Source organism: Bombina bombina, chromosome 2 (genome assembly GCF_027579735.1).
Source record: "Bombina bombina isolate aBomBom1 chromosome 2, aBomBom1.pri, whole genome shotgun sequence".
NCBI classification, from domain to species: domain Eukaryota; kingdom Metazoa; phylum Chordata; class Amphibia; order Anura; family Bombinatoridae; genus Bombina; species Bombina bombina.
In genome coordinates this window covers 121,715,274-121,728,915 of record NC_069500.1, presented here as the reverse complement: position 1 = coordinate 121,728,915, position 13,642 = coordinate 121,715,274, and the positions used below count along the sequence as shown (strand labels likewise).

The following is a 13,642-nucleotide window of genomic DNA, read 5'->3' as shown; positions in this document are numbered from 1 at the left end:
GGAGATATGAGGTTGCGCTTGACAAAAAAAGTCAACCTCATAAGGGAGTGGGTACAAGCCCGTAAAAGAGGGGGCCAAAGAAAGGCCCTGCGGAAACTATACCTACTCCCTTATGAGGTGACTTTATGCGAGCTCCTCACTCTCCGGGTCCCCAAAAGATTTATATCCTCGCCATCCTCGGCCTCCTCTTCTTCCCTCCCAGCTGCGGGATCTGAAAGTCCTGACGCGGGGGCCAGGGCAGCTGCTTCTCCGTCCGGTGGCCTGGGAGGAGATGATAGAGAATCTGAACCAGGTAACTATCCAACTTCATATAATATCTTAATATTTGATTAGAATTTTAAAAAATGTGTATATAGTCAGATACTAAACCTATACAGATCTCACAACATACACTACATATGATGTTTAGATATCTGATTTTAGATTAGTGACACATGAAATAGGAATGATGTTTCTTGCGCTCTACAGAATATGCGTCACAGAGCGAAAATTGAATTGCGCATACACATTAACATGGGTTTGCTGTAAGTGGCATTGCTTTATACATGTTGGTCAAATGACGGATGCGTAATTCCGCTTGGAATCATTGCGCAATGATCGCGAAAATTGAATTGCGCATACACGTTAACATGGGTTTGCTGTAAGTGGCATTGCTTTATACATGTTGGTCAAATGACGGATGCGTAATTCCGCTTGGAATCATTGCACAATGATCGCGAAAATTAGAATTGCGCATACACGTTAACATGGGTTTGCTGTAAGTGGCATTGCTTTATACATGTTGGTCAAATGACGGATGCGTAATTCCGCTTGGAATCATTGCGCAATGATCGTGAAAATTGAATTGCGCATACACGTTAACATGGGTTTGCTGTAAGTGGCATTGCTTTATACATGTTGGTTAAATGACGGATGCGTAATTCCGCTTGGAATCATTGCGCAATGATCGCGAAAATTAGAATTGCGCATATACGTTAACATGGGTTTGCTGTAAGTGGCATTGCTTTATACATGTTGGTCAAAATGAAATGTGAATTATTATATATGTGAAGAATACAGTATTCTTATTTTCAATATTATACATAATAAAAAAAAATAGCAGAATCCAAATAAATAATAACATATGCCCATCAATTGATGAGAATGAAATAACCCAAAAAAATAATTAAAGCTACAGTAAACAACACAACTGATTGAAAATAAGAGTACAGGATATATTTATCATGAATTTAATTGAGGAAACAATTAACTCATGGGACTACCAAAAGATTAATAGTTTTTAATTGATTTGCTAATAATGTAAAGATTTTAAACATGGCATGATTTGTATTAATGATATCCAATCCTCATTTAATATATTACAGATCTGGATGTTGGTGCTGGATCCTCAAGCCAGGGCTTGTCACAGTATGGTATGTCTCATTTTAATTGACATTTGTCTTAGAAACATGGACAGAACATTACATACTAAATCCACATTGTTCAATATTTATATGTATCTGCAAAATGGATTATTAAAATATTTACAAATAAGATTAAAAAAAAAAAAACCATAGGATTACATTGTAAGACTACTCTGAATTTTTATCGAATTTAAGATATCCCATCTATTCTGGATATCTTAATTTTAATGTAAGATTCTTTGAATGTCCAATTTATATTCTTCCCTTGTGTATTGCTTAATCTTATTTGTATACATTTTGAAAAAAATCACACACTTTTGCATATGTTTTGATTTTAAAAATATAGATTCCATTTTTGAAATTGATCACGTCATTTAAGGGACATGCCAACTAAATTTTACATTGAATGATTTTTAAACGTGATTGTATTGTTTTGTTTAAACATTTTATGAGCTACATTGGTTCAGTCTATTGTTTTAGTTCTTCTAAAAACATATTGATTTTGGTTTAGGTTAAACAATGCATTACTGGTATTATCCGGCTGCTTTTTTATGCATAAATTGGCATTGGGTCAAAAGTTAAAATCATGTGTTCAGATAACAGTAGTACATAGTTTCAAAAAGTATACAATTACACATTTAGAGCTTCATGTCCCTTTAATAGATGAAAATTAAATAATTCTTAGGATATCCTTAAATAACATATTAGATTGGAATTGCATGCTCAATCCCATTCATTACATCAACATATGGAGTAGAGAATTCATTAACACCAACATTGTCAAATCAATATATTTTTATATTAAAGGGACACTGAGCTAAAATTATTAATGTTGTCATTCAGATAGAGCATGCAATATTAAGCAACATTTAAATATAATACTATAATCATATGTGAAATATTCTATTGCTAAATGTATTTTAAAATCAAGAATGTACGTTTATCTGCAGCTCAATTTTGGTTGACCTACCTGGGTTTTTATTGATGATTGGTGGATACCTTCAACAAACAATATTTATTGAATCCAATATTGCTTATCTGCCTTTAAGATTAAAATGTAGCAACATTAAAATTATAATAGGAGTCAATGTTAAATCATTTGTAACAGTTTGAACAGTGAAATCAATGATTGAAATAAATCATGTCAGTGTCCCTTTAATAAACAATAGATTCATTAATCCTTACATTCTTTGGATTAGACAATATTGATATATAATTCACATATTCACTGTTGGAGTTACTTTATAGATATAAGCATACTCTAACAGCACCATGATTACATATTTGTACTAATCAATTTGGTTTGGTATTGTGATCAATATGTGTTGTGTCCTAAACAAGATTACTGTACATTGCACAAATGGCTCGATGTGCCACATGTCTTTGTTTATATTTGTCAACAGCTGTTATTCAAAATGTGGTTTGTGTGTATTCTTTTAAGAACATTGATCAATGGGTATATTTAGATATGCAATAGCATCGTATGAGATGAGTTTGATGTCTGATATAGTCAGAAATTAAACATATGTTCAATACATCATTTTTTACAGAATCCCCTTGATTCAATCAAGCATTTTTTTTTATAATGACTGCTCTATTCTTCACATTTTCAAGTTGATTATTCTTATAAATCGATACAGATGTGATTTAATGCTATCCCAAATGTGTTCACTAATATATATCTATATCATTCATAGTGAGAGTTGGTGTGGGGAGCCCAGAGGAATCCAGCACCGACACAGAGCTGCCTTTGCAGTGTTCTGGTAAGTCCATTGACTCATTTATATGTCATTGAAGGTGTATTGGTAATCAATATTATGAGCATGATTCTCATGAAGCATAACATTTGAAACAAACATATAATTTACACCTCTGATTATATATTAATTTTATTTGAATATTGAAAGATTAATAATTAAAACTTTCTTAGTCTACACCTTTGTTATTCAGAAGATGTATAGCATATGTTTGTTTCCATGTTCATTTTTGACAACAATCATCAAGTGATACACACATGTGAAATCTTAAATGTTCTATGTACTATGCTTTTCTGATTTTAAAATTAATACAAACAATAAATTGAAAATCTGAATCATTGAGAATAACAAATCTAATGTAATTTGTATGCTCCATCAAAATGATGTAAATCATAACTTTGGGTGTGTATATCTTTAATGCAACATTGATGTGTGTCTTTGGTATCAAAATCAATGTAACTGAACTGGTTTTGGAAGATGATCAACAACATCAAAATAAACATTATGATCCTGAATGTATTAACATAGCATTGGGCAAAGGATTCAGTCTAATGTTACAAAGTTATACAGAATGGGTTAAATGTGGCAAAAAAACATCTATTTTTAAGTTTGTTTTTGCAAAATATAAAAGTCAAGGACAATGACATTATTTTGGGAACAAAAGAACGTTACAACATCCGATTGTACGATTTTACTTTAAAAATGTTAATTGTTGTTAAATGTATAATTATTTTGTTTATGTTAATTTTGTATAAAGAGAATAGTTTATAGAGTAATGTGCTAAACCTTACCGTTACACTATAAGGTCTAGCAAAGGGGTGGACTGTAAGATTTTAATGAGTATATAAATGGTGTCCATATTGTTACAGAGAAGGTTAGTGTGTGCTTATGACTATTTTAACCTCAGCCATGGTATAATGCTGACCTGGTCAGTGAGCAAGCATATAACATATATGGATATGGGAGTGACAAGTATTGCAAAGGGCTTCAAATAACTCACAATACCTAGTTTGGAACATGGCCAAAAGTGTATTGTCAGCAGTTTTAAAGTGTATAAGAATCAGGGAGAAATAATGGTAGACAGAGTTTCATCTTTGGAAAGGAAAACATCAATGATACATGCTATAGGCTGGGACTCCCACAGGAAACAAACGGGGTAATATTCATTTATGTATTATTTCTCTGTTAAATTGTTTTTATGTGTTTAACCTTGTAAACAGTAACATGTAATCTTGTTATTTATCTGTTCTTTAATAAATGTGTGATGGTTTAAATAGTTGAAGGTAGTATGGTTGTCTGTTTCTGGAGGGTTTCAAAAGATATACAGTACGGTATATGAAATTCGTTTGTACAGGGCCGATTATTAATATATTTATATATTAATTTTTAGACGTGAATGGTTTTTAACATAAGATCCTTTGGTTATTTAAGAGTAATTTCTTACACCTATATGCATACCATATCCTCATGTCATCATTGTTTAGAAATTCAAACACACTTCTAAGTATATTGCAAACATAATCAAGTTGAAATGCGTTGATTTGATTTCATGATGTATGAGATGTTAATATATTTATAATATTTATTTCAGATGGATCCTCTGCTTCTGGTCATCATTGTTCCTCCCCTGCCCAGTCCCAGGCCCCTGCCCAGGCCCCTGCCCAGTCCCCTGCCCAGCCCCCTGCCCAGCCCCCTGCCCCTCCACAGACCCCAGACCCTCCCGGCCCTTCCCATTTGTCCTGTCATATCCCTCCCAAAAAAACGCCCCTTTGTCCCCCTTCGCCGCTCTCCCCGTCTTTTGGCCCGTACAGCTACCCCAGCTGCCCAGCCCAAAAACTCACCACTCCCCAGCTGTACGGGCTACCCCAGAGCAGCAGCCCATCCCTCCCCAACCCAATCCCATCCCTCCACAACCCAATCCCATCCCTCACCAACCCAATCCCATCCCTCCCCCCTGTCTCAACCTTCATTGTCCTGGGTGTCAGATTGTCCTTCCCAGGCACAGCTGTAAGTATCATTCAAAATCAACATTATAAGATACTTAAAGGTACACTGAATGAAAATTTTTCAATTGTGATTCAAATAGAGCATGCAATGTTAATCAAATTTATAATTTACTACTCTTATCAATTATTCTTCATTCTCTTGCTATCTTTATTGAAACAAAGAAATTCCTATATTTTTTTTTATTCCAAAAAAATATGGACATCATTTCTTTATTGTTGGATGAATGTATCCATCAATCAGCAGGGACAACCAAAGTTGATAACCAAAAATGGCCTGCCCTATAAACTTAAATTCTTGCATTTAAAATATAGCTAGAGAATTCTAACATTTAAAGAATACGAGTAAATTAATAATTATTTTTAATGTCATGCTCTATCTGAATCAGTAACTAAAATATTTAGGTTTACTGTCCCTTTAATTTGATTTCACTACATATACCAATCACCACTATTTGGATCCAACAATTTATGTACAAATGTTCATACATTATCTCTTGTATAACCCAGTGGGAATGTAATTTCTTCTGGTTGCTATGTTTACACAGCTTGTCCTCAACGCCAAAATGTTTAAGGATAGGTGTGCCTACCACAGTATAACAAAAATCTTTAAATTGCTAATGTAAGTACAATGTAAATCCTTTTACAAGATTTTAGACACTCAAGCTGTAAAAGTGGATCATCAAAAACCAATTAAAGTGGACAACATGTTGGATTAAAATGTCCATTTAATGGTTTAGGTCTGTCTGAATAACATATTTCATGTGTAAATTATCAATGTCAACAAATTAATGTAAAGAATTATTTGTCTTTATGATGACAATGTATCTTTGCTTTTTATTTTGTCTGTTGTGTAATTATCATTAATATTTGATTTTTTTCTTTATTTTAGGCTGTGACTCAACATGGCTCACGCTAGAAGGTCTAGCACGCGTGGAGCAGGCCTTGTTGAGGAACGCAACTGTCCTGAGAGGGATGGCTGACACCATGCAGGCCCAGCTACAGGTTCAGCATATGACTCTATGTCAGATGAGGCGTTGGAACTCAATGCTTGAATCTGTAGCTGGACAGGCACAGGACGATGAAGGGGATGACCAGTAAGTGGAGGATCTGGAGATGCTCCAAGGGCGCAGATAAGAATCCTCCGTCCACATGTTGATGTTTGTTTTTATGGTTGCCATTTGGCCTTTTTTTCTGTTTATTGTTGTGCCTGTTGCACTCTTTTACCTTGTCATAAGTCTCCAATGGGGCTATGCTGGCCCTTGGCAACTCTCTTCATGGACTGTGATGCACTCTGTTACCTTGTCATATGGCTCCAATGGGGCTATGCTGGCCCTTGGCAACTCTCTTCATGGACTGTGATGCACTCTGTTACCTTGTCATATGGCTCCAATGGGCTATGCTGGCCCTTGGCAACTCTCTTCATGGACTGTGATGCACTCTGTTACCTTGTCATATGGCTCCAATGGGGCTATGTTGGCCCTTGGCAACTCTCTTCATGGACTGTGATGCACTCTGTTACCTTGTCATATGTCTCCAATGGGGCTATGCTGGCCCTTGGCAACTCTCTTCATGGACTGTGATGCACTCTGTTACCTTGTCATATGGCTCCAATAGGGCTATGCTGGCCCTTGGCAACTCTCTTCATGGACTGTGATGCACTCTGTTACCTTGTCATATGTCTCCAATGGGGCTATGCTGGCCCTTGGCAACTCTCTTCATGGACTGTGATGCACTCTGTTACCTTGTCATATGGCTCCAATGGGGCTATGCTGGCCCTTGGCAACTCTCTTCATGGACTGTGATGCACTCTGTTACCTTGTCATATGGCTCCAATGGGGCTATGCTGGCCCTTGGCAACTCTCTTCATGGACTGTGATGCACTCTTTTACCTTGTCATATGGCTCCAATGGGCTATGCTGGCCCTTGGCAACTCTCTTCATGGACTGTGATGCACTCTTTTACCTTGTCATATGTCTCCAATGGGGCTATGCTGGCCCTTGGCAACTCTCTTCATGGACTGTGATGCACTCTGTTACCTTGTCATATGGCTCCAATGGGGCTATGCTGGCCCTTGGTAACTCTCTTCATGGACTTTGATGCACTCTGTTACCTTGTCATATGGCTCCAATGGGGCTATGCTGGCCCTTGGCAACTCTCTTCATGGACTGTGATGCACTCTGTTACCTTGTCATATGTCTCCAATGGGGCTATGCTGGCCCTTGGCAACTCTCTTCATGGACTGTGATGCACTCTGTTACCTTGTCATATGTCTCCAATGGGGCTATGCTGGCCCTTGGCAACTCTCTTCATGGACTGTGATGCACTCTGTTACCTTGTCATATGGCTCCAATGGGGCTATGCTGGCCCTTGGCAACTCTCTTCATGGACTGTGATGCACTCTGTTACCTTGTCATATGGCTCCAATTTTCCTGATCTTTACAAGATTAGTTATAAACGTTGTTGATGTTTTCTGACATACTAATAAAAGACATGTCATTGCACGATTCTTTGTCCTCCTTATTCATGTCATTGATTGAAATCTCTAGTTTATCTGGTTGATCCTTAAAGGGACCTTACCAAAAATAATGGTGTTTCCTGAATCATATATGAAATACAATTGTAAATGACTTTAACATTAACATCTCCAATGTAATTTTATTATTTGTCTTTATATATTTTTCGAAAAGCTTTATCATTGCATGATTATGATTAGCATAGTAATTTTTTTATATATGTATATATAGATTGTTATTTGTATATATATATATGTATATTTCAAATTTCACATCCATGTGTGTATTTATAAACTCTGCATGAATTGATGCACCTTTAAAAAATGATCTGAGGATTGATACAATGATATAATCCCTGTAAAGTGTTCATTTTATTGAAATAGTATTGTCTCTGTGTATCCTCTTTTTAGAAATAAAAATCATGTCCCTTTAAGTGATGCTGAGCACAATTGTTAATGAATGGATTTCAATTTCTAAAGCGTTTTTGTCCTTTTTACATGAACAAGGACATATAATCTTATTAATAAACAATCTTATTGTAATGTTGACAGCACATGTATTTCATTTTCAATTCTATCTTATTGTAAAAGTGTAACCAAATCAATCTCTGTGTGTAATGCGCATATTTTAGATGAGGAATATTTTTTTCCAAATATTTTAAAAAAATACTTCTCCTCCCATATATGGCTATAGGTAGGCTGACCATATTTCAACTTGAATAAATGACACGTTTGATCAATACATGTGTCATTATTGTTATTCCAAAACAATCTAAACATATCTTAAAACACCAATGGCATATGTATTTCTCATGTGTATCTTTTAAATGTTAAAGATATACACCATAGCTATAGTTAAAGGGACAGTCAAGTCCGAAAAGATGATTCATGATTTTATGACATTCCTAGATAGCAATCTAGACACATACTAGTTACTAAAATATAAATACGTTTCTTATTGATATGCCAAGCTGTCAACTGAGTCCGTGTATTGGCTGCGGTTTTTCAGCGATCTTGGATGCGCCATGTTGCTTAAGACGTCACCTGCCAGGCTGTCCAATGATTCCTTGTATTGAGTGACGTTTTTACGCGATCAAGGATGCGCCTTTTTTTGGTTTGCGTTTTTACGAGATCAAGGATGCGCCTTTTTTTGGTTTGCGTTCTTACATGATCAAGAATGCGCCTTTTATTGGATTGCGTTCTTACGTGATCAAGGAAGCGCCATGTTAATTAAGACGTCACATGCAAAGGTAAAAAAACGTCTGATTGTATTACGTATTCCCGCAATATTTGTTTGTGCACGTTAAACACGTTTGTGAATGAGAAGACAAGTTTAAAAACATGGCGAATATGGATTTTTTGCATCATGTTACATTGTTGACCCATAGCTGATAAAGACCACCACATTCTCTTTTGCTGGATGTCTGGTTGAATAAACGAACGAAAGCAAAATGTTTTCATGCATAAGATATTTCGAGGCAAGTGCAAATCTCTATAGTCCATGTTGTTTAATATGTTTGTCAACAATATGTTCCTTTTTATGAAAAATGACTGTTGTGTTTAATGTTAAAGATATCTAATTCATAAATATGCGCTATTGTGTTAGAATAAAGTAATCAATATGCATTTATCTTTATCATATGCTAAATATAGGATGCCGACTTCTTCTAAATGTAATTTCGTTGTATATTTTATTAAAGGTTCATTAGACACTCACATTAAAAACCAAAATATTTTATTTGGTCTATAGTTATATAGTCCATTGTTTACCAAATACACGTCTCATTTTGCTTCTGTTCAAATAAAATTGAAGTAATTTTCAGACTCCTCGCCAAGCCTCAAAGTTTCATGTGAGTACCATCTCCAGCTTTCTCCTGTTTGTGTAAAGGGTCTTTTCATATGTTAATTATGCGGTATTGTCTTGTTTTACGGTTGTAATGGGGGTTCATCTATCTTTTCAATAGAGATAACCCGATTTTCTTTAAAAATGTTTAAAGCTTTTTAATATTGATTTTGATATCAGTATATGTTAATCTTGTTGTTTCTAGTAGTGTCTATTACATGCAGTTCTGTTAAAAAGATAGTATACTGTCCCTTTAATGCAAATGTTGATTTTTGTATCATGTATGAGTTCCACATTGGTTAATCTCCAAATATATTATTGTTAGCATATTTTTTCCCCCACTCCTAAAAGGACTTTAAACCATATTCATTGTTAAAACAAATGTCTTTCTAAAAATAAATTAACACAATAATGTCTCTTTAAGAAAATAGACTTTATTTAACACGTCAATATAAATCTGTTTTCAATATTTATTGTTTGAACAAGTACATGTAGATATACCAACAATCTGCATATATTATATGTTAGCATATGTAATTTTGTTAAAGGGACAGTTTATAAAACAAATAATGTTTTGCATTATTTAAAAAGTCAATTTTGTCATATCAATGATATCAAAGGTTTCTCACCAATTAATCATTTGTCTGTGTTTATTTTAATTTGCTAGCTAAACCTATGAGGTTCGTGTGCTCATTTCTTAGAGCTTGAAGAGTGCATGTAATCATTATGCAATTTGACCACTAGAGGGCATTTGGATATCATTTGTATATCTAAAACCTTGAGCTCATACAGCATATTTACCATGTATTGATCATTGATGTCTAAAATGTTGTTATGTCAGAACAACAAATAAGTGGTCATTTTTCATAGGCATAGATCCAAGGGTAAGCACATAAGTCACACGTATTTCTCCATGTTTTGTTGTTTCCAACTTGATAATGCGTAATACAGTGTTTTCTTTGTAATCAATAATGTTCTGACTGTCCCTTTAAGCTGTGTTATTGGCATTCAAACAGTAATATGCCATGATGGATAATTGTAATGGTCATTTTGTTAGCGATTCGGGAAACAGTTTGGACATCACATCACATCACTGAAACCAATCAATATCATGAACAAGGATAGGTATGTGATGTGGTTTTCACACACTTATAACCCACACTCTGCAAACAATCTGCCTCCATGGACCCGGTCCCATAGAAGTAGATTATATACAGAGTGTGGTCCACAAGTGTATGAAAACCACATCATCACATACCTATCCATTACACATTAAATAAAAAATAATTAAACATGAAAACAAATACTTACTTCCTCTTCCTTCCCCTCTTCCCACGGGGCTGAGGCTCTGGGAGGGTCAACTGCCGACTCCGACGAGTTCTCATTGGAGATGTTGTGGGAAGAGTGGAAGGAAGAGTACTGGGACGACCAAGGTGAGGAGGAGGAGATGGGCCGGCAGGAGAAGATGGGCCGGCAGGAGAAGATGGGCCGGCAGGAGAAGATGGGCCGGCAGGAGAAAATGGGCAGGCAGGAGAAGATGGGCCAGCAGGAGAATATGGGCCGGCAGGAGAAGATGGGCCGGCAGGAGAAGATGGGCCGGCAGGAGAAGGAGGCCCAGCAGCAGGAGGCCCAGGAGCAGGAGGCCCAGGAGCAGGAGGCAGACCAGCATGCGCCTCCCGGAAGAAATTAAACATCTCTTGTTGGAGTGTAAAGGTTCTGTTTTGGCCTTCTTCTATTCGAGTAAGGAGGTGTATGATTTGGGTTTGGCCTTCTCGAATGCCACTGAGCTCTTCAATAATTCTACTTCTGCCTTCTATATTTTGTATCCGGGAGTTACGCATCTGGTCAATGTAGTCTAGTAGAACCCGCACCTCCGCTATTTCCTCTTGTTGTGCACGGCGGGGTGCCCGTGCACGGTGGCCTGCTGGTGCACGGAGGCCTGCTGGTCCTTGAGGGGCCTCTGCTTCCGCGGCCTCTTCCTCTGCTTCCGGGGCCTCTTCATCAAGGGGGGCCTCTTCGTCAAGGGGGGCCTCTTCGTCAAGGGGGGCCTCTTCCCTCCGAGGTGGAGATTCATCCCCACCACTCTCATCCCGGGGAAAAGGAGGAACCGGTAGTTGCTGTGCTGCCTCCTCCCCAGACTCTGTATATTTAAAAAATAAATAAATGTATATATTAGCATATTTCCAAATAAAGATTTAAATTACTTAGCTTACGATACAATTCCAAATGCAGCCTCATTAATCCACTTTGAAATCTAACAATCAAAATACGATGTCCGCATTTTCTAAATCCGTGTTTGTGATATCTCTGGTCAATCTGAATGTTTTAGCGTTTGTTTTCAGTCTGTTTAAATGCACACCTAACCTATAGCCTAGATACTAATGTAACCGCAAAGTAATTGATCCTTAAAGGGACATGAAACCCAATGTTTTATCTTTCATGATTTAGAAGCATACAATTATAATCAACTTTCTAATGTCCTTTTCTTATCTAATTAGCTTCATTCTCTGGATATTCTTTGCTGAAAAGCATATCTAGATATGCTTAGAAGCTGCTGACTGGTAGCTGAATATAGCTGCCTCCTGTGATTGGTTCACCGTGTGCATGGCTATTTCTTCATTAAAGTATATCTAAAGAATGAATCAAATTAGGTAATATAAGTAAATTGGAATGTTGTTTAAAATTGTATTCTCTACCTTAATCATGAAAGGATAGGTTTGCGTATAGTGTCCCTTGAAATACATTCGTATGTTAATTTATTCTTAATTGAGCTTACCGTCAGATGAGAATTGCAGGTTCCCGGTATCAATTCCTCCGATACCGAATATATCCACTTCGGAGATGCTGGGACGCAACATTTCCTCCCATCGGCAGTAATCGATTTCCAGTGCAGGGCCGCCACCGGGTCCTGCGGCATGTCGGGCATCCCGGCTTAACTTTTTCTTAAGATCCATCTTGCAGTCCCGGTATCGATGTTTAATAGAGTCCATATCTCTGTTCCGGCCACCCACTGCATTGACTGCATTCCTTATCTCCTGCCAGAGCTTCCTCTTCTCAGTCGGGGTGGTCTTCTGATGCTGCAGCCTCCTATACCTGGCCATATAGGCTTCTACGAGGGCCTCCTTCTCCTCCATCGAAAACCTCGCCTCCCTAGTCGCCTTGGCCTTCCCCTGTGATGATGCCCTCTGTTTCCCTGACTGTGAAGCCCTACTCTGTCCGCCACTGGGCCCAGCCACTTGTTCATCTTGAACCAAGTGGCTGGGTCCACCCACCGCTTCCACCCCTGCTTCCTGCCCCCCTTCCTGTCCTGTTCCTCTCCCCCTCCCTCTCCTCCCCCCTCTACCTCTCCCCTGCCTGCCCTCCATCTCTTCCCTAAACTAAACCCCAAATAAGCAAACCAAAAGTGAGTGTGATCAAATGAAAGGGGGTCAAAATAAAGAACTAATAAGACCAAAATAAGTGCAGAAAGTGTGAAAGGGATATAAATAAAAGAGGGTAAGGAGTATTTAAATGAACAAAATGAAGAAGAAGAAGACTAAAAGGAGGATATGTAAACTAAATGTTACTAGGGGATGGGGATGGGATGGGGATGGGGGATGGGATAAGAGTAAATGGGATGAAAGGGAATGGGAGTACAGGGAATGGGGTATGGAGTGTAGTATGAGAGGGTATGGGGTATGGAGTGTATGTAGTGTTATTGATAAGTGTATGTATGTATTGGATGTGTTTGCGTGTAAATGTGTACAGAAAAAGCACTCGCACACTCACCCAAACCAACTGTCGTTCACTAACTCACACTAGCACTAACTCTCTAACTCACACTACCACTAACTCTGTAACTCACACTACCACTAACTCTGTAACTCACACTAACACTAACTCTCTAACTCACACTAGCACTCACTCTCTAACTCACACTACCACTAACTCTCTAACTCACACTACCACTAACTCTCTAACTCCCACTACGACTAACTGACTCACAATAATGCACCAAATCTCTAAGCTCCAATCTCAAAAAACCCACCAGCAACACAGTGAGAGAAGCCATTCTTGTGTGTTGCTTATATACCCTGTGTAAATGTTTAATGATGTACCGGTTTGTGTTCAGGTGTGCTTTA

The 13,642-nt window shown here is 37.5% G+C and overlaps 1 protein-coding gene and 1 long non-coding RNA gene across 3 annotated transcripts in view; one reads left to right on the top strand and one right to left on the bottom strand.

Moving 5' to 3' along the window:
• LOC128648525 (uncharacterized) overlaps positions 1 to 3,163 on the top strand; it is a 92,586-nt gene extending 89,423 nt beyond the window's left edge. Inside the window, exons 2-3 of the long non-coding RNA XR_008400605.1 lie at positions 1,365 to 1,412; positions 3,101 to 3,163. This is a non-coding gene — a long non-coding RNA (uncharacterized LOC128648525). The remainder of the gene's footprint in view (positions 1 to 1,364; positions 1,413 to 3,100) is intronic.
• LOC128648524 (uncharacterized) overlaps positions 1 to 13,642 on the bottom strand; it is a 136,550-nt gene that overhangs the window by 46,695 nt on the left and 76,213 nt on the right. The window lies entirely within an intron of this gene.